A 22,609-nucleotide genomic window follows, 5' to 3' on the forward strand; every position below is an offset into this window, starting at 1 on the left:
CACACTTAAGATATTCATAACTTTAATAAGATCACCTCTCAGTCTTCTTTTCTCAAGGCTGAACAGACTCCGTTTGCTCAGCCTTTCCTCGTAAGAGAGATGCTCCAGCCCTTTATCATCTTTGTGGCCCTCTGCTGGACTCTCACCGGGAGATCCTTGCCCTTTTTGTACTAGGGAGCCCAGAACTGGATGCAGTGGAGGCCTGACCAGGGCAAAGTAGAGGGGGAGGATCACATCCTTGATCTGCTGGCCACGCTACTTTTAATGCACCCCAGAATTCCATTGGCCTTCTTGGCCACCAGGGCACACTGCTGGCTCATGGCCAATCTGTCATCCACCAGGACAACAGGACCAGGTGAAAAACAACGCATGCATCATCGGAACTCATGATTCTTGAGTCCTCTCCAGCTCAGAGAGGCTGAGAGGAAAGCCTGGTGCAAGGACAGGAACAGTTATGCCTTGCATATGAAATTGGCACTGTCCTACACCTAACTCATCTGGCAGATGCAGCAGAAAAACATTGCCAGTACCCATACAAGACAATTTTGCACAAGGCCCAAACCACACAGAGCAGAAGTTAAATCTGTAGTTGGAGAAAGAAACTGCTACGAGATGTTGCCACACTCCTCATGGGAATGTCTGATGCATTTGTTAAGGTCACGACACAGGGGTTTTCCTACTCCAATACTGAAGTTTCCACTCCAGGTGAAGCTGTATTTCTACACCTGGCTTAGCAAGCAGGTGTGATTTTTTTTTTTATCAGTGTCATGACACTTAATCAATGTCACTGTCACCTGCAGATTAAGCAAGTATAATAATACATCATAAAAAGTTGTTAAATTCAGTCATTGTTCAGAAACATCTTTTAGTACCTGATACTGTCATGTGGCCTTGTTTCACACGAGCAACATATTGTTCAGTCATGGTCTGAGGGCTCTCTTGGTGTCTGGCAGCAGTCCCCTATGTCAACATACAAGCAGTTAAGTGGGATGTGTCTACCAAAGACTCTGACACTTGCCTTCCCTAAACTTCATTTGCTAGTGTAGCAGCTGTCACCTATACCAGTAAATACAAACAGGCCAGGGACCTGTGTGACACACACAGGTCCCATGGGGCTTCTGGGCACCATGTGGAGCTCTGCTGACACTGGAAGGTAATTACTTTGGTGCGTGTGGGGGGGGGGGGGAGCAGGACTGCTCGAAAATGTCTGCAGCACTGGGAGAATTGCTGCCTCCCACAGCAGGTTTTTCACAGCCTTTTGGTGCTGCATACAGAGCAGTACAGCACCAAGCATGTCAGAGCAGAGTTTTAAGACTGAAAGGATAGCACTGGAGGACACATGAGCCAGCATGGCACAGCTCACCCATATTATCTGGATTCTGGAGGTGCTGACACTGGCAGACCTCTTGTTCAAGATGACATCAATTTCCTAAGAGATGCTCTCATCTTCAGGGAAAAGCAGAACCCTGTGATCCAACAGAAACTTATTCTCTTCCATATGGTGGGATAGTATAAAGGGGATTTGATTAAGAGTTTACAGAATATTAATGCAGTACAAATTTTAAAGAAGCTTTGTTACAGTGAGGAAGGTTAGACAGAAAGAAAGTTAAGACTGTGCCAGTACTAGAAAATGGTAAATTAATTGAGCCAGGTAACTATAATCCCGACAGCCTGGATAAAATAATGGAGAAACAAATATAGGATTGAATTAATAAAGACAAATGGGATGGCAATTAAAAATTCCAATCGAGTTTATGAAACGGACCTTGTCTGACTAACCTAGTATTTTGTTTGGATGAAACTGTAATTTTGGCTTATGAAAGTAACACTATTTGTATAATATAACATATTACAGCTTCTGCGAGACTTAACATCAAACCAGTATTTTCATTAGGAATTTAGAACAATTGAAATTATTATGATTCATTCAAAATGTGAGATAAATATGGCTCATGAGCAGCAGTAAATGGAGATAACATCAGTGAGTGGGTTTGTTTCTACTGAAATCCATATGGAATCCCATCCCTGTCCTATTAGACTTTTGCCAGATAGGCTAGACAACAAAAGATGGCAACAAAACTTACCCAAAAAGCTTGCAGATAAGAGGAGGTTTTAGGGAAAATTATGCACAAATGTAGATTATAAGATTCTCAGCAGCTCTGCAAAATTGTTGTATTTAAAAATGACCAAAAAATCCAGTTACAGGCACAGAGAATGAAGGACAAGTCCTATGTGAATGCTCATACCGATAAACTGAGATGGGTTCAAAGAGAAATCAAGAAAATAAACATGCTAGTATCAAAAATATTTTTCTTCTTAAAAGACACATGGGGCTCAATCTATCCACTCAGAATACATGGAGGGAGTGAAAACAGTCCATAGCCAAACAGAAATTTGTTAAGAGATTTCCACAGGCAGGATCAAAATCTAATGGGTGTGGGTAGACAGTGGCACTAAAACCAAGACCCAAACTTTAAAGGCAATATTCCTTTAATTTCTAAAAAATATTTTAAAGACAAAACAGACTATTTTGCAAATTTACAAAACAATTCAAAATGAGTCTTGAACTCAGCCTAGATTACAACACTAAACCTGCATCTGACCGTGTAATCTAGGGATGGCTTAGAGTGAACTAGCACTGACAAACTCTCGTAAAGCAAATCAGCAGTGCCTGTTACACTACTGTAGGCACCCTGAGTCGGACTTCTGACAGTACCCATATCCATACCTGAACCTAGGGCTCAAATTACTGCTTTGAAGAGATGCAAATGATGCATACTTAGAAGGTAAAGAGATGCACTGATGCATAATCACTGGACAAAATCACTTTCCCTGCTACTATGGTATGAAGAAATACCAAATGAGATGATGGTCCTAATGTATCAGGCATCATCTGTGAGGTCTGTAAGAGATGAGATGAGCTGATGAGGGTCCGAAACAAGAGGACAGATGGACTTCCCATTGTAGCACAACCTCCGGGCAAGGCCAAAGACAAAGTATGCAGCAGATGCCGGAATCCAGTGCAGACTTCTCCATCATGTCAGCACCCATGCCAATGTCATGCTTGTGCTGGCCTGCTGCTGCAGGCTGATAAGACAACTTGCATTCCTACCTAGCAAGACCTTGTGAGGAGAGAGATTTATCACTCCTCCTCTGTCTGATGCTAACAGTCCCTTGTAAACCCTCAGGTCCGTAGCACTGGCCTCACACAAGAGATTGCAAAGCACAACTAGGTACTGCTCCTTCACTGCACCCCAGTGCCCTTAGAGTGCTTTCCCCCTGCTCTCGAGCCTGATCTTATTTCTACTTTGTTATTCTGAATCACAGAAATGCACTTGATCTCCCCCTCCCACACCTTCCGTTGCAAACTCCTTAAACACTTTTGTTAATGCAAGTGGCATCTTTAGAATTACTTGTATTGTGCTCCTCCAGTGCATGAGCTGCTTATCAATCATTTAATTGGGATGTCTTGGTCTTCACCCAGATGGTCCCTTTCAGCAGATACCATTGTGTTTTAAAACTTCGATAATTATAGCCCTGTAAAGGGAGAGTGCAAGATTTGTTGGTTGCAGCCAGCTCATCTTTCTTCTGTAACAGCCTCATTGTCTAGTCATTGCTTTATTGACAATGGGAAGAGATCTGTGCAAATGGAGACGCCCTCCTCAGCTGGGTAAACAGAAGCAGGAGCCTCGCTGATAGTGAGTCCAGGAAGGATTAAAATCTATCAGTAAGTGTGACTCTGCTGTTTTTCTTTCCCTCCTTCCCTGGGCACACAAGCATCTATGCTGCTCTGTTAGCTGATTTAAAACATATTTCAATCCTGTCTACACTGGCAAACAATACTCTGTCAGCACTCTGTTCTTTTTTTTTTTTTTTTCTTTTTTAACAAAACCAATTAAGCAGATTCCTGAGGGAAATGGGCCCGTTGCTTCTCTGTTGTTACCCTGCACAATGCTGTGGTGAAAATGCAGCTCCAAGGAGAACCTGGGCACTTTTACCCCTCCACTAAGGAGTCTTGTCTAGGGGTATGCAGGCAGCTCTGCTGTCCCTGGGCAATGCCACCCTTCTCTCCTGGCCTGTGGGCACCTCTTTTTTGGAGCCACCGCTTCTCTGTGCCAACCCACATCCTCTACAGCACGTCACAGCGCCGGGGGACTGCTCGGCTCTGAAGTTAAAAAATTACCTATGTCAAGAGGAAAGATTAACCTCTAAACAAATTGATGGAAGACAATGGTAAAGAGCTGACACAGCCTGTGTCTTTCAAAGACAGAGTTAATGCATACAAGTCAAAACAACTGCTATTGAGATCCCGCGGTGCCCTTCAGCAAGGGAGGTCTAACACCCTGGGTGTATCCTGGACACAGGGAGCCCGGATTCAAGGACACCTCCGTTAAAGTGAGACAGTAGCACAAAAATCTCAAAAACAAAATGCCTTTTGAAAAATATGAATTCCTCTTTCTTTCATAGTTCTGATAGGTCAATAAATAAATAAAATGGATATGCTACTCCTTATTACTTTGCAAATCAGATTCTCTGATCTCCTATAAGAATCTGTGGATGGCTGGAGAAGAGGTTGCACCATAGGCATCAGAGTGAAAGCAATTTTTTTGTCAAATTCCATTTCTGTTTACAATTTAACTTGTTCAGTAGAACACCTTTCTGTAAAAGCATCTGCATACAAGATTTAACACTCCACTTGATTATGAGAAAAAAAAGCCTGAAGCTCGCCTCTGCAACCTTAGTTCAGCCACAGAACATCAGCACCAGCGCAGGTATTTTTAAAGGTGAGATTAAATACAGGAAAACTTTGGATAAAACCTTTGCTACCTTCTCCATGTACTTTTTTTTTTTTTTTTTTTTGGAGGACTTACAACATTTGCTTACCACATAAGGTTTAACAAGCATAACATTTATCACCTCCCACTCAAAGCTTCATGAGAAAAGATTATTTAATTAAGGAGATGAATTATTAAAGAACTTGCAGAGTAAGCTACGAGTTCTCTACAGTGTTTACATGGTAATAAGATATTATAAGATAATGGACTTAGAAATGATACACTGAGGCTGAGCATCCTCACCAAACTTTAGCAGTACTTTCTGTTCAAATTTCTTACATCAAAACCTTCTCAGAAGTGCAACAATTAACAATAGGTGGTTTTTAGGGCAACAACTCAGAAGTTTGCCAAAGAGGTAACAACTTAGAAAAGGCTTAAGCACGTGAGTAACTCCTCCGAGTGAGTCTTGTCATACAATGCACTGTGTCAAATTTAGGCAGGAACTGGGCTACAGACTACAGATTTTCAAGGAGTTTCAGGTCAATCTGTTTCTATTGCTAACGTCACAATAAGTGACCATGCTTGTCTTGCACGGCTCTGATGAAATGCTGGAAGCAAAACTTAAGAGGACTGCTCAAATCCATTGGTTTCTGCCCTGCATTTATCTGAGTGGCATCTTGTTGCCTCCCATCAGTGTATTAAGCAACATGCTAACATCTGTCATGTATCTACTCTAGCATCTTTTCCCCGAGGTAGAATTGCACATAGGAGAATGCTTTGGTTTGGGCTACGTGTGTGTGTGCACGCACTCACTCTCATGAATGGCAACAGCTAACCAGTGCTGCTTAGGTTAGAGAGGGAAAACCAAAGAAGCTGGAACAGAGTGCAATGTCAGTTGTGATTTCTCAATTCTGCCATGGATTTCAGAGCAGCAAGCCTGCAATGCCTATCTACTGCTGTTCTGAGTTCAGATGGGCTGCTCACCTCACTTCAGTCTTTGAGAAATTGCAACCTGGCATTTGTGCTTTGTGACTCATGCCAGATTTCTAAAACTGAAAATAATCACAACATTATCTTTGCACGGTATTGTTTCACAATCACGGTAGCATATTACATATGTTATTTATTTTCCACTGATAGCGGAAAAAGGAAAACTGAGATTCTCCACTATTGTTCCTGATTAAGCTATTTGTTTACACAACACTGGAAAATTGTAACAAAATCACCTTGAAAAAACATGCTGCTCCAAATGGAATATAGCTGCTTCCTACTTAATCTCAGGAATTATGTTTAATTATTTACTTGACTTAAACAGATGTGCTTTACTGGGAGTAACACAGTGAATTTTGTTCATGGCACACGTTAAATAAAATGCTTTCCTTGCAGAAGAAAAAATGTTTATCTAGAAACCAAGGGTTTTACTACTGTTGCTTGGTCACATCAAACAGTAGTGAGTTTGAACAAACACAGCACAGACATCATTTGCTACTTATAAAATGTTGAAGTCTGTGCTAATAGCCAATTAATAAAATAAAATCCTGTGTTCTCCTGATCACTCAGGGTCAATCGGCACATTCTCAAGCTTCTTTCCTTAGTGATTAGGTTGCTTCTTCACTAATGGAACTGTTTTATTACATTTTGAACAGAATAATGTTAGACTAATAATGTCAGTAATTGAGAGCAGCAACTGAGGATATTGGAGGGTACCATGCAATTAAATAAATTCTTAATATATCAGAATTTTATCAGTAGTAGCGTATGTTTTATTTAATCTTATTCTGATTGGTTTGATTTCTCCTTAAACATACAAAACAAGCTTTTAGGGGAGATTACTACTGTTTTCAAGTATACAAGTGCTTTTGCAGACTGCAAATTCACAGATATTCTCTAAAACAGCTCATTTCTTACACAGATTTTGGCTTGGTCTATATTCATTCAAAACTGATACAGTTCTGACACTGTGTCTGAAAGCAAAGAGATCCCAAGAAGCATCACAGGAAACACCCTGAAATAAAAAGAAAACTTAGAAAATGTAGCAAACACTTGATATTCTTCTGCACTAATGACACTAATTAATCTCCTCCTGATTAATAAGTAACAGTTGGCTGTCTGGAAAACAGGGTAGAGAAAAGTGGAGACAGCAGCTGCTTTTCTTTACCAGGCTGAGTGGAACAGGCCAACCACTATTTTGCAGAGGTGTGTAAAAGCTGACAGCTCTGACCTTAACCCCTTCATGTTTTGCAGGAGAATGCTTGTCTGAAACTTCAGCTACACCCACTCCTCCCTTCTTGATTTAAACATCCTCCCACTTGTTAGTTTAACCTTCAAATTCCTAAATTAAAAATGCCTAAGGAACCCATGAGCTTTATAAAGCCTTTTGCAATCAGGAGATCTGCAGGATACGTACAATCAGACTGATCATTAACTCAGGCAAAGCAAGCTGCTGGTGGGTACAGTTGGAGGTGGGGGTACCACCACCATCACCTGCAGCACCAGCAGAGCCTATCAGGGTTCCTCTGGCTCTTCATTGCACTCTTGCCCTCAGCTGCCCTCCCGTGACTCACCCAAACAGGAGACTCTCGTAAACAGAGATAAGAAAACTTCAAAAGTCCAGATTCTGTTTGGGTAAGTGCCCAGAAGTTCAGAAATGGGCTTGACAACACAGTGAGAATAGGCTTTCCTGGGGGATGGCCAAACATTTTCCAGTGAGGCTGGACTATAAACACTTCAAGAATAGCCTCTCTTGTAGTATTTTGATGGTATTTGTTTCTCATCCTGTCTGGCTGGGAAAGTAAAGCATCATAAAAACAAAAGGACACAAGAATAAATCTGCAGGCCTGCTTCTCTCCTGATGAGCCCTCTGTGAATGTGGAGCTGCATCTGTGCCTTCTGCCCCCTTTGCCTACATCATGTGCAGCACGTGGGGAGCAGAGAGCAATAGCACCGTGCATGTTACTGCTATGGCAGCTGAAATCTGCCTGCACCCCTTCACCCTACTCCTCATCCTAAGCCTACTGAAAATAAAGAGGAAGGGAATATTTTTCCCTGGTGATCTTCCCTCTGTCAGTTTGCTATGGGTGTCAGACACACTCCAGAGCTACTGAGAAGGTTGGGGCAGGACTTTCTAAGGCTGAGGACAGAAGAGAGGGAGGGGGACCAACCTTGCTCAGCAGTAGCCAGCTATAAATGGAAAACCACAGCTGGAGACCTTGAACATTAAGTTAAAGCTATCCTTGTTGTATGGAAACTTACTTCCCTGCTTTTAGGAACTGAGATGAGTCACCAAGCTGCAGCAGAAATGAGTCCTCTTTTCTTAAGTTCACCCGTAACACCATCTAGGGCATCGGATTGAATGGTGTGAGCACTGAAGTGAGAGAGTGTAACCACACTGTTCCACATGGGGACAAGTTCCCCCATGGCCCCTGCACACATTCACCATCAGAAGGTGTTCCAGGGCTGGTGGGAAGGACGCAGCTGCCATTGCAAATGAGGCCCAAGCAGGACTGCAAAATAAGCAGAGCAGGTGGAGCAAACAACAGTTCTGGATAACACCACAAACAATTTCAGGAGCCAGGGAGTATATGAAACCTACATGGTGTGTCTCAAGGTTGAGTGGCATCAGAAGCTGAGCAGGTGGTCAGTGAAGCAGCCTCCACTCCTGTTGGAGTGGCTGCTGGGCTTCTCAGTGCCTGCAGAGATTCAGGGAGAGTGGAGAATGTGTGGGGAAACATAGATCTTGCACCAAGTCCCCGAAAAGTGGGGGCTGCCTCCCCTCTTCTCATCTATCCCAATGCAAGACCAAAGGCTTATCTGAGCCTCTCTTCAGAGCCAGTCTGACATGGCAATCCAGGAGAAAACTAAAAAAGTCCCAGGAAGTGAGGATCTCCCTGACAGGTTGAATTTTCAGATCTCCGCAATCAGGCAGGGTACACATAAGGCCATCTCCTCCCCTGTACACCTATCTCCACAGCTTCTACTAATTGCATCCTTCCTGAGGAAGAATCCTTCCAGTCTTGTGACTGGAGCAATGGCTTCAAGGATCACTGCAGGGACATAGAGAATAGGGGCAGGAAGGTACAGGCGAACAATTGTACTAATTCCGCCCAGCTTTGGACTGACAATGAGTGGGCAATGGCTGCCCTCATCCTCACCCTGCAGGTGCTGTGCATGTGGTTTCACACGGCCAGGCTGGTGGCTGCTGACAGGAAGCCACAGGGGAGCTCAGGCCTACAGGTTGCAAGCGCCTGGTGGCAGCCACTTGCCACCTCTGCTGGGAGACTCCCTGCTTCAAAACAGGCATCCTTGATCCTAATCTGGCCTGGTGAACCAGCTTCCCCCCTCAGCCCCGCACTGGCGGCTCCCCAAGCGAGTACTAGGCCTGGTGGAGGAGAGGAGCTGGCGGTGAAGTTATTTATAGCTGCCACAGCTTCCGCAACAGAAAACGGCAACAGTGCAAGATGAAACCCAGCCAAGGAAATGTAGTTTTTCATTGAAAAACAGATGACAGCTTGTTTATACTGTCACAGGAGAAAGGACTGTGAAAACGAGCAGTGACAGCAGCATGTTTGGAGAGTAGCATCCTGGGTTGGTTGTTCACCTTCCAGAGGCTGCCCACCCACCCTCAGATGCTCTTCTACTGCATGTGGCAGCTGCCACAGCTTGGCCTGCCATTGCTGCCCCTCTGCTATCTCTAGGTGATATCTCTGGTGCTCCAGCCTCTATCGACTCCTTCCTTAAATTAGGCTGATTAGGGTTGCAGCTTTGGGATGCTTTGAGACCTGTGGTTGCATGTGCTACTCAGGAAGTCACTGGGGGTTCTTTCATTACTTACTCCTGTTTTGATGTAAGAACTTGCTCTTGATTTGCAGTCATGGTGCTCAAAAATGTCTCACAGGGCCAGCTAATGAGGCACATAGCCAGCCAACCAAAAGTTATCACCTCAGCACTTCTCCTTCCCTCTCTCTTACGTGTCTCAAGGCCATATGAAAGGAGGCCAGGTTACTCTTTCCCATTCTGGGTGCATCAAGCTTCTCAGAATCTATCAAATCTAGCAGTGTGAGGGGAATCTAATTTTCTGTTATGTCATGGTGTTCAGAGGTCTGTCATACCAAAACTATGTCTGGCCTCAGGAAGAGGAAAGGCTGGTGCCAGAGTCAGGGTAAGAGCATCTGGAGAGCAAGAGCACGTCTTCCTGCTGCTTGGTAGCTGGCAGGTGAACTGATGGATCTTTTTCGGTGGCTGTTAAGGGAGTTCACAGAAAGGAGATGCAACTGATGAGGGTGCCCTTTTTTACTTTTCCCTATGGCAGTCATCCTTGTTGAGTGAGACTGCTTTGAAAATATATTTCATGTCATACTGCTCTGTAGAGTGAGAGAGTATTTATTATCCTCACTTTACAGTCAGGAGCAGGAGGAAGTAAAATATTATCTTGCTTTCTCTGTTTTTTTATTTTAGTTGAATATTTATTGTGGACATCTCAATTCTGAGGACCTGCCACCATGTTGTGGTTCTCCCCTAAGGAAAGGAGTTTTCTGTAGGTATATCTGATAGGTGTGCCTGAGGTCCTTCACATTCACCCACCATTTAGCCTGCACAAGGATACTGGACAATGACTCTCCACCATCCCCTGGTCCCCTGAAATCTCGTGAGGCTGTGCATGGCTGAGACATAAGGATCCATCCTGGAGGATGGATGCCATAGGATAGACACTTCTAGACTCTAGCATAGAACCTGATGCAGCTCTTCCTTAAGAACCTTGCTGGATGCTTTAGAGGCTCTGCAGGATGCTACAAATGTGGATGTTCCCCCTTGCTCTCACATCTAAATGCATGTAAGAGTTGCTTGGATTGCTGTTCTCAAAATCACTTCTCATGTTCTCACAGAGAGTAATTGCTGTGACAGCCAGAGAGGAGCTCTGTGTTAAAGATCAAGGGTCCTCCTAAGCCAGCAAGCCTTTCAGGCTGGCACGATTTATGGCATGCTCAGCCCACATCCCTTCCAGTCCCTTTGACTCCAGTTCCAAACAATCAGACACCTACATACAGCTGGGTCACGTCCAGGGCTTCAGCTGGAGTCCTCGGCTGTCTGGAACACCCAGCTCAGAACCTGTGGGTCTTACTTTAAACACTCTGCCACCACACTTCATTTATGGGAGAGGTGGGAAGGTGATACATGCTGCCTGGAACAAAAAGGGTGAGGGACTGTGAGTCATTCAAAGCCAGCACATGCTGCAAAAGAGTTTGAAAACCTTCTGACCCCCAGCATTTATTATCCATTACAGTCTCTCATTCACTCCCACTGGGAAAACTCCTCTGACATAAAACACTCCTATATTTTGGATAGACACACGCAAAACAACAGCTTACCCTGCCCCGAAATTGCTCTTTTTTGTCCTGCAATCTTACAAGCCTTTATTTCTGAAGCCAGATTTGCCCTCAGAGTGATTGTATTTTCAGAGCAGGTGAGATGTTGGTTTGAATTATTGACTCATACCTTTATGAAGCACTCAGGATTGGAAGAGCTGCTAGAAATTTCACAAGCTGAGCTCTGTGTACAGCTCTGCCACTTCCAGCAAAATGCAGTTCAGGTTTCATTATACATGTTCACAGCCTGATGAGTCATTATGGTACAGGGATAATATAAAATCAAACCACAAAGTGATAAACAGTAGAGTAATATAAGTAACTCCGAAGAAGAATGATATATATATATCAAGAATAAGGCCACTTTAATGAAAGATCCTCAATAAGGGAAATGACCTGGGAGCTGGCCTATAATCTCTGCACATCTGTGCTCTTCAGAAGTGCAGGAGAGGCCCAGGATCAGTTCTGGTTTCTCCATTCCCAGGTTAACACACATCATCTGCATGGACAAACCACAGAGGGAAACAGGCCAAACAACTCTACAGTGGCTAACATCTGAGCTGCAGGAATAGCCATATACCACAGCTGAGTGACAACTGTATCATTAGCCCCACTAGAATTGCTGTCATATTTAACACTTATCCCACCTTATAAAACAACAAAAAGAAAATCAACAAGTGAAAGTTTGAGGATGGAGAAGAGGAAAAAAGAGAAGTCAGAGCTGCTCAACCAAAATGCCTGTGTGATTTCCAAGTGTTTTGCCTCAAGTTTAACAGCTGGACACATTTACTTTACTGTAAATTAACTTGGAATGCGAAGTGAAAATTTCCAAACTGGAGAATTTTTAACTTAGTTTTGAAATGAGGCATGTAGTGATTAAAAAAACCTCAACCTTTCCTTTCTCTGGTGTTTTCTTCCATGATAAAGGGAACTCAGATGGGCATTGAGGGTGAATTTGTCCTTTTCCTATGACCTGGCTCTTTTTCCAATGAATTTCTGATGACAAATGCCTTTCAAGAGATGTTGAAGACACGACAGTCTGCTATCTCTTCACTTGTAGCACCTTGACGTCTCTCCTCTTTCGTATCATGGGCCAGATGGGAAATTTCCATCAGCCACCTAATCCCTCTCTGAAAATGAGCAAGCAGAGACCCTGGAGCTGTCATTGCAGACTACCATGAAATCTTCAGAGACAAGGCACCAGGCAGCTGCTTCTCCACCTTGAGATGCGGCTGTGATTGCAAAGATTACTATAGGGAACAGCTTGCAAACAGAAGAGGGAATAGCTGCCCTCTACATTAAAGGGTATGGATTGCCCTGGCTCCAGAATAGGACTTGGTGGCCATAGACTATCAAAAAACTTCCTAGCTTGTGGTACCATCAACAAACTAGCAAGTACTAATCCCTGGGTTGCCAAGATTTTGATGCTAGCATCACTGGTGATTGATAAGGAATTAAGCAAAATGCAGCTTGCACAGGGTGGCCTTGATGCAGGAGCAGGAGATAAAAGATATCAGTGTTTGCCCACTAACAGGAAGGGGCTGGGGGAGAGAGATATTTTTGCAATGTGGTCATGTGAAAGGCAAATTTCACATGGATTTTCATGCAGACCTATAAATCAGTCCATGTTCACTCTAAAAGTTCACGGTCCTTAGCAAACCTCTCAGTGAACTGGGGCTGAGCTTAGAGATTGTAAAGAAACCTGAAACCAGGCAAGTTTCAACTAATTTCATATTTTGCCGTGAACATTTTGCTCAGGTCTAACTTGTTTGCTTAGGAGTTTAGGCAAGTACAACCGTGTCCTCTGGGAGAAAAAAAATGCTCTGAGAAATCAAATACACCACACAAAAAAGTAATTAAAAAGCATCTTTACCTGAAATTGTTCCTTGCACTGTGTTCACTGTATTACTTGCAAAGGTTTCAGTTAGGGTGAAGATTCAGCTCTCATTTCAACACCTGAGTTTTGTTTGTTCATGATTTCTCCCCCTTAGGAAACACAGTGTGCTGGCCTTAGCCTTTGCAGGGCTTACTTTCTTTTGTTCAGAGAGGCGTAATGGTTTCAGATGTGCTAGCCAAGTGATTGGAGGAAAACCTCTCTTCTTGTTGGAGAATAAAAATAAAATTAAAATCTGTTAGATCTTGAAAACATATTCCTACTGTTTCCCTTTCTGACTATGACTACCTCACCCTTCTGGTCTTAAAATTATCCTGGGAGTTCTTTGAAGTAGGAACTGCTTTAAAGGTGCTCAAACACAGGAATACCGCCTATACCCGCAGCCGCAGCCGCATCTGAACTTCCAAGGCTGATGGCCATCAGGCTGAAATCCCAGCAGTGTTTGGCCAGGCAGGTGTACGCTGCCAGCCCTGACACCTGCAGCACAGCAGGCTGCAGCCCTGCAGTATGTGGGCAGGCTGCTGCACGCCTGCCCAATGCAGCTGCAGTGCCTTTAGGGAGGTCTGGGGAAACATCATGGCTAGGAAGCAATGAGGAGAAGGGAGCTAGAGCATGTCTGGTGCTCCCGGCGCTGCGACAGCTCCTTCAGGTGCTGAGCAGGAGGGTCAAGATCGAGGTGCAACAGCAATGGGTAATGCCCCCATACTCCCCTGCCCCTGAGTTCCACCAGCCCAGAGTCAGTGTGGCCTTTCTGTCCCACTGCTACTACTGCCCTTCACACAGCACATGAGGACCACTGGGGAAACAACTCAGCACCTCTGCTGAGATGGTGCTTTTGTGTGCTGAGCATGATAATGGGTGGGTTTTCCCAAACCTCTGCAAAAGTTGGTTTTGCAAAAGCTGCTTTTCTTAGCCCAACATTTAAAAGCAGAAGTTATCAGGGCATAAATCATTCTGGGGCTTGTTGTGAAGCTTGTGAGAAGAGATAAAGGAGAGGTGGTTTGACAAACCGTTGGAAGTAGGGAGAAGGCTGCAGGGGGCACGAGGGCATGGAGGAGGGAGCTGCAGCAGTGACCCTCCTCAGATTATGTCACAGATCATCCAAAAGGATCCAAATAAAACTGAGACATTTTCTGGGGCTAGATACGTGGGGCTAGATACAACCCCATGTGCCCACTGAAAACTAGGTGCAATAAATATCACACTCACAGAGAGCATTACATCACATAAAAGGGAAAAGCCAGCAGATGAACTCACACCATAAAACCTTGACTTAGTATCTAGCCAAGCCCAAGCAGACAGCCACGCTATTGCAGACGCTACAGAGCCCGGCACATTGCCACAGCATTTACCTTTCACTTCCCACTGCTGCCACCATCCTCTGAGCAGATTCCACTGAATTTCCCATCGAGACCCAAGATGTTGATGGATAACGTGACAGAAAATTCTATGGGACTCAGATTCCAGCACCTCCTGTCCCCCTTTCCAGGGCCTTGGTGCAGATACAGAACTGAGAGGCACAGCAGCACCTCCCCCTACTACTGGCACACACAGAAGCAAGCACTGCAGTGATCAGACCAGCTCAGCCTCGACATCTTATGGTGCTGTGACACAGTTTTCTCCTGGGGTCTTCCGAGAGCAGATGAAATATCGGGATCAGGATGAGCCAAACTGTCCCGCTGGGGCATTTTCTTTCTAATATCTTCATTCTGTCAAAATTATACTTGATCGTGTTTCGTTATTGTTGTTTCTAAGTTTCACCTCTGCCTCAGCAATTCCATCTGGTAGGTCGTATTCCTCTCTCCGATTGCTTTTTGGATAAAAGCATGCTCACTGGGACCTGCTTGGAATTAGTTTTTCTTTTTATTTCCACTAGATGCTAAGCTCAGCCCCTGACTTAATGCAGACAAGGTCACCCCACTTTTGCTTTTCTGGTGCATGCATTCAAGTACTGATTCCCATGTGCTACAATAACCCCATTACATTTTTAACAGTCTCCAAGGGGGAGTCATTCACAGGGACTTGAACTGAAAAGCACAAGTTTCGTATCATCCTCTTGCATGTGCACTTGTGCAGATATTAAATCAGCAATGATAGGAGAAAAAAAAATACTGTCTTGGCTATGTCCCCAGGACATTCTTCGAAGACTGATGATGTACATCTGCCTTAACTGTCTGGGTCTGAAATAATTAAAGACCACTCTTCTTTCCCTTCCATTAATTTCGCTGAGTATCTGGGAACATATTTTTTTTTTTTTTTTTGTTTAGAATTTTATGTCTGTCTTGTAAGAACATGATCCCCAATAACCTCCCTTCCATTTCCTTATTATAGCATCTTGACCACTAAGGTGTAACGAGTGCCTGAACCACTACTGCCTACTGCACAATTGTCATTTATACCCACTGGTGCTCTTTTATGTCACGACAGACATAAAGATGTCCCATCTCTAAAAGACTGCAAAAAACAAACAGAACAAAACAAAACAAAACAAAACAAAAAACCTCTTTCAGGTTACATCTCCAGCTTTCTGTGTGTGATAGCAATATACAAACGCAACGCAATTAAGGATTTCCAAAGAGTGTACTGGCAGGGCTGCACACAAACTGGTCATGAAGATGACAGTCTGACCTGAGGAAAGGAGGACTCAAGTAAGCAACTGATGCTGATGGGTGAATTACAGGTGGTAGTCCAGGCACACTTTGCAGAGCTCCTAAGAAGGTGGAGGAAAACAGCACAAAGCAGGAATTGTCTTAAAGATGTTTTTAGCTAGCTAGATGATGTGTGGCAACCACGCATGATAGTGGCAGGCCTCAGGGGGATAAGACTTGTCATCTGTACAGAAGAAGAGCCAATAGCTAGTGCGATCAGCACAGCCCCACATCCCTTAGTCCCGCATCTGTCCGTGAGCCAAGGCCAAGCAATGCAATGACAAAGTATCAGGGCAGTCTTCTCTTCCACAGATATTCCTCTGGACATTATTTCTGTCTGTGGTCTCAAAAGCTGGGAAGAAACTCTGACTCTCATACAAACAGTTTGGGGAAACAGTACTACACACCTCCAAACATTTAAAACCTTCTATTTTAACTAAAAAATATTACCTCCTTTCCCAAAGCAGGACGGCAAGTAAATGTAGATTTTTTTCAAGCAATAACCTGAAAAATAGCAATCCTCAACCCATTTTTTATTTTTACCCAACTTCTGTTTCCTTGCTTGTATATGTCAATATTTACAAGCTCTACCGCTTCTTGGATTATTTATTTTCCCTGGTCTATTTCACTCAATGAAAAATCTCTCCAGCTCAGGACTTGACAGTTTGTTGCTGATATCCATCTTTATTAAGTTCACTGCTGCAAAAAGAAAAAAAAGAAAAAAAAAAGCCAACAACAACATACAGTCATATTAAAACCGCAAACAAACAAACTCAAGATGATGCTCAAATCTGGTGGGGAAAAATTCTCCAAAAATAGCCAGTCATTTTCAGTGACATATTTCTTTTTTTTTTTTAATGCATTTCAGTGAAAGACACTTCTCCGTCCGCTTCGTTAGCAGTCAGTAAATTCACTGACAATCAGAAAGAGAGCTCCTGTCACCTCACCTAAGGGAACGATGCGGGCAGTCGCTCTTCCCCTTCTCCTCTTTGCACTGGAATTTTCTGCTTAGGGACAGGATCGAAAAGATTAAGAGCTGACAGCATTCCCCTTGTCATCCTGAATAAACTCTAAAATAGCAACAATCATTCCGGATCGCTTTTAAATATGGCCTTTGAAGCACAATGAGACACACTCTTTCAAAAAGTTCTCCGTAACATATAATGCAGGATGATTAAAAAGGTTTCTCCCTCTCCTTTAGACAGAGCAGGGCTCAGGCACACCTCCATTTCCTAGCCCCACCACCAAAGGGCACTTTGACATAATCTGAAGTTCCCCCAGACGCTTTTAGCACTTCTCTGATGGAAATATTGCTTTTTAAGTGGAGCTGCCAGAACAGTCTGTGCTTGTGGGTCTCATCCTCTTCAGCATAGCATCCGCTGCCTTTGCAACAAAATGAATCAGAGTCCACCCCCGTTTACATCCATCGTGGAGGCACATGTGGGGGCAGAGATGCCTTTAATCAATCTGGCTAGATCAAACCTATCCCTTTGCATTGTCCCTGTCCCATGTTGTCAGATCCGAGCATATGCAAGATGGCCTGGCATCAGAGAGCCCTTTAGGCTGGTTCTTTTCATCCCTCTGTCCAGATTCTACTGGGTAATCTAAAAACAAACAAAGCCTCTGGCCCCAGTGGTGATAACCTGCCCGCTGTGAGCCACCTTCCTGCCACACAGTCAGGGCCCTGGTGCGTGGGGGAGCTGGCTTGGTTCTGTGAACTCATGCCCTGACAAGATCAAGAACCACTCAGCCACACCTCAGCAACTGACTCAGCCCACAGTGTCAACGAACATGACATGTCATGAGGAAACTGCTTCAAACTGCTTGCTGCTTGGCCAAAAAGGTCTCAAAGATGTGTCTCATCCCAAGAGCAGAGATCAGCAGATCAACAGCAAGCCAGGATGCTGTGTAGAAACAGCACAGTAGTTATCCATGGTGGTTTGCTAATGCAGGAGTGTGTGCTCCTCCATTATTCCTTTGCAGCAGTGTTGCCTGCACTGTGTGGGAGTGTGGGACAGAAAGCCAAAAGGGCTGGCTTGCACCCCAGAAGCATGGGCTTACATGGACTGACAAACCATAACACAATGCATACAATTTGCATACAATTTCCAGCTTGGCAGACACTCGCTCCAGAGGGGTTTCCAAATTTCCTCTCTGGCCTCCTGTGACAGCCTTGGGTTCATTTTGTCTGGAACAGAAGATTTATTGCCTTTGAGTCACTGCAGTTCACTTATCTGCTCTACATCTTGAACCCAAAGTCCACATGGCTTTCAGCTATCACCCCTCTATCAAGTCTCAGTGGGAAAACCCTGATGGGACCCTATTTCTTCCTGCCAGCTGCCCATCACTTCTTATCACCTGGACTTTCTTTTTCGGTAGCTCTACTGGGGAACCCTTGGCTGTGGTTGTGCTGGCTGTAGGATGTTAACAGTGTGGGCAGCGAGATCCACAGCAATTCTGTGCATTTGAGGTATGCTAGAACTGAAATATCAAAACAAGAATCTCGATGTTTTTGAATGAGGTCAGCCCAACACCCAGGGGTCTGATCCTGCCCTGGTAGCTTCAGCTCTGATTGCAGCCAGAGTGGTTTGTTTTGCAGTTCCCACTTAGATGTAGCTGAAATCCCAGTGGAACGGTCCATCCTGGGACTTGATGTTGGCCCAGATGGCAGCAGTGCTGTGAGAGCAGCTGCTCCTGCACGGTTCTCAACGCTTTGGGCAGGGGTTAGCTTGCAAGATCTGGCATCTTCAGGCCCAGACACGTGGTTCAATGAAGACTCAAACCCATTGCCTAAGCCCAGGTGAGGTCTAATTGCAAATAGCTCTGATGAGTGTGGGACATTTTTTCCTCCTACAGCAGACACAGAAGGGACGAGCAGCACCCAGAGCTCAGCTGCTGGTGCTTTGTGAGTGGCAGCAGCCACACCATGAACGCCAGCAAGGAACTTGTGGCAGCTACGCAATCGGTTGTAGTAATTTATAGTTTTAAATGAAGGGTTTATTTCAGGAACTCAGAGTTTTATTCCCTGTCCTTTATGACTCATTAAGTCAGGTGAGTCACCTCTATTATTTACTTTTATATTTCAAGGGCAAGTCCGAGACTGATATTTGTATCATCTGAGCACCTTCTGAGGCCAGGCTCCCTCATTTATCTGCCTGCTCAGCTATGGATTTATCTTGCATCCATACCCATGCCATGTGAGTGCCTCCTGGCCAGTCTGTTCTAGCAGGTTTTTGGTAATTTGCTTCGCAGAAAGCCTCCAGCTTCTGTATTTGTGCTTGTCAATAGCTATCAGTACACTAATGTAAAAGAAAATCACTTTGTACACTGAGAAAACAGAGAAAATGACAAATATTGAAAACATTTAAGACAGTGACAAAATGACGTCTAAAAAAAGACTGGCTGAGCCATATTTCAACTTTCCCGTTTCCAAAAAATCATTTGAGAGGAAAGCAGGGGTTTCAGATATGATATTCCTCCCCCCACCCCCCCTTGAAAGCACTTAATCAGAAATTTACAAACCATTAAATCAAAGGAGACTGTGAAATTCCAGCCCAAGAAGCGAACAGTGAGATTAAGTGGATTAGCCTACTGTACTGGAATTCAAGGAATGCAGCCTGCATGTGCTTTTGTTGTGGATTACTCAGCAGCAACACTATACTTTTACATCTCTCAGGAACATACGGGCATGTGCACTTGTGCAAAGCAACAAGAAATAGCAGTCTGTAGCAAGCCGCTTCACTGAGTCGGGAGTGCTGATTTCAGCAGATACAGTATTTTCTAGGGAGAGGAGGAGAACAGCCAAACATTTCTCTCTATGGGTAGAAAATGAAGCAGCAAATAAGCTACTTCTAGCAGAAAGAGACACGTGCACTGGGTTAGTTCACAGGTAAAGGCATTCGCTTTTAACCATTAACTCTACTCCTGCTAGTGGCCCAGTAAAATCCCACAGTTCAGCCACTACAGAACTTTGGAGAAGTTGGGTCCCAACTGCAATTTAGCAGTGCAGACTGACTAACAGCTCGGATTTTGTCTTTACTGGGGAAGCATTCTATGTAGCTTTATAGCCTGAGCAGACAGTAGAACGGGGGTGGCTGAAAACACAGGAAAGAAGCAGTAAGTAATGGATAAATGAACTATTACTAGCCAGAGTTAACTGTTTGTATTAGCAGCCAGTGATAAATAATTAATATAGCCCTAGGAGATGTAAAGCCACTGACATGGTATCTCTCATTTGGCTCTAAATGGAAGTCAAGATAACCTACTTTGAACAGTAATGTGTTCACAGTATGTGGGAATTAACTGCTCAATGTAATAAGTACTATTGAATTTCCCATTTCTGTACAGATAAAGGGCAACTACCACCAAAAACACAGCAATAACAGTAACCAAATGATAAAAAAAAGCAAACAAACCTGCTTTTCATTACATCCTTAAAATGTTATAGGTTAAAATAATCTTAAAATGGCTTAAAAAACAGCAATTAAATCTTTCCATTTCTGCTTTCCAAGACTGCAGCTGAGAAAACGAAAGAGGCCTAAGTGCCATACCGTGCTAGCCTTGCTAATAACTCTCTGTGAAAAATCTCATTAATTCAGTCTGGCTCTTCAGATCAGCCGCTAAGACCTTGTATTGTCAGTCATCCTCTGGCCTTTTCAGGATTTCCATAGCCTAACTAGCAGAGTCGCCATGGAAACCATGCAGTCATGCTTTGCACATCCCCAGAACTTTTTGTTCCTGACAAAGCTTGAAAAATCACATGCAGCATGGAGAGTTTAACACAGTGAACTAAACCCTGACCCACACTTATAAATGATAAACCCCAGCAAACCAGCTTTATTATAAATGATTTCCTTACAAGATACTTAGCCAAGCTGGCAAAATGCTGTACCATACAACATGCGAGAAACAGAACTCTGGAGAGAAGAAACAAACAAACTGAAGTGAAACACAGAGTTTTGGGCTAGTTCTCACTCCTTTGAAAGCACTAGACACATGCTGGTACAGAAACCAGCCATTCTGAAGTTGCATTTCTCCAAAAATATCATCGGAGGAGGCAGAGCTCATGATTACATGCCATGACAGCAGTAATGGACCTGGGACAGTCAAAGGTCACCTGCCCTGCTGGCTCGATAGCACATGCTTGGGTTGATTCAGCAAAACCATCACTAAAGGCAGCAGCGGTGCTGCCCTTATAATGGTACTGTCTGGTGTGCAGCCAGGAATCAGCATGCTCAGAATGTCCGCGTGTGTACAGAATGAGAAAAGGTTGGTGAGCACCCACAGCCTGGATGCTCACCACTGCACTCTGCCAACACAGCTACAGCACAGACTTCCCCCATCCCTGTCCACACCAACACTGCTGAGATATACAAAACATTGATTACAGCCAGCAGGACACAGGCAAGCAGGTAGTCCCTGTGTTGAGAAACAAGCTCAGGGAAAGCCCCACTGCATGGCCAGTACCTGGCTGATGCTTCTCTTTTTGGCACTGCAAGAGCCCCACAGCATTTCTCCTCTCTCCTCCCCAGCAGTACTGCTGATTCATGCCCAAGGAGATGTTCTTGGAGGAAAGACAAGTGAGAACTCACTGAGAAGGAGCCACCGCAGGCCAGACCTGCTTTGCCGCAGTAAATTCTCAGTGCTGGTGCAGATGAGCAGCCACTCACTCAGCGCAGTGTCTGGGCTTGTGAGAAAAGAAGTGACTCATTGCCAAGGTCATGCTGTAGTCTGGGAGGACTGCCAGGGAAGGGAGAAAGCTGCACTTGGCCTGGCCTGTGGTGAGTTCACTCCTTGTGTGGGGCGGAAGACACAACCCACCTCAAGAGGATCGGAGAGCCCTGTGTGGGCTGAATTGGTTATCTGGGAGCTGGCAGGCATGCGCTCCCACTCCTGAGCTGCAAATAATGAGTCTGGGAGTAGGAAGTCAGCCTCACATGGGATGGCTCCAGAGGTTTTTAGCGCATTCTGTTCCTCCCTGGTGGGATGTAGGAAGTCAGAGCAGGCTTTGTTTCCATGGGGTTCCCCTGGTGCGTCACCACAATGGACGGAAAACATTTCCCCACCTTCTCTTCCCACAGCGAGGAGTGGTGACTAGCCGGAGGAAGCCTTGTTTCTCCAGGGCCTGACACCACAGGCATCAGAGCCAGCACAGCGTGGGACGCTAAGGCCTGAGAGATGTTGCCTGAGTGGGCTGGGATCCTCTGGGGCTGGCCCTACTCGAGTCAGAAGAACAATCTCGCCTCTGCTGTTACTCCATGAGCGGCATATGCCAATGCTTTCTCCCAAAGACATTCACCACCAGTGCCAGCCATCTGCTTTGCTCACATGCCTGAGCAGCTGCCATCTTGTCTACCTGCATGGTGGCAACCAGGCTTCACCTGCAGGTAACATCCAGCTCCTCTCCATGGCAAAGGCCTGTCTGGCCTGGCTGAGCTCTGAATGCTCTTTGGAAGACCAGGGGAAGCAGATGGTATGGGGCTGGGGCTGGGGCCCAGGTGGAATGACAGCAGCCGCTCGTGGCAGCTTCTGTTTATTCATTTGCCCGTGAGGACTGAGAGGACCAGGCCACATGGGATGTCCCTGGGAGACGACTTTATGCAAAAGCCTTGATTGCTGCTTGCTGTGCTGTGAAATTGTACATGTGTTGGATTAAAAACAGTAAAACATCTTCTTTGCATCTTTTGCCCCAATCTCTTATTTTCATCAGGTTTGCCTCTCTCACAGGCAGGGCCGAGAGCCTCTGGCAGCCCAGGGACCATCAATGCCTGAAGCACTGCCTTGAAGCCCCAGAAATCGTAATGGCTGCTCACTTGCTAAATACAGAGGGAAACACAACCCCTCACCCAAGAGGACAAAATTAATAAAGTACAACAGGATGACGAAACATGCCACTTCAAAACTTAAGAAAATGTGGGGATGGGTAGAAAG

The 22,609-nt window shown here is 44.7% G+C and overlaps 1 long non-coding RNA gene across 4 annotated transcripts in view; it reads right to left on the reverse strand.

Annotated features, from left to right (window-relative positions):
• Positions 1-21,354, reverse strand: part of LOC146544586 (uncharacterized) — a 47,313-nt gene extending 25,959 nt beyond the window's left edge. For 2 of the 4 annotated variants that reach the window (XR_014882276.1, XR_014882273.1), the window contains exon 1: positions 21,271-21,354. This is a non-coding gene — a long non-coding RNA (uncharacterized LOC146544586). Of the gene's footprint in view, positions 1-13,010; positions 13,122-14,383; positions 14,971-21,270 lie in introns of those variants that run through there. The other 2 variants (XR_014882275.1, XR_014882274.1) reach the window with 2 other exon arrangements.
• Positions 21,355-22,609: the final 1,255 nt, after the last annotated feature.

This window comes from Meleagris gallopavo, chromosome 3 (assembly GCF_905368555.1).
Source record: "Meleagris gallopavo chromosome 3, MGAL_WU_HG_1.1, whole genome shotgun sequence".
NCBI classification, from domain to species: domain Eukaryota; kingdom Metazoa; phylum Chordata; class Aves; order Galliformes; family Phasianidae; genus Meleagris; species Meleagris gallopavo.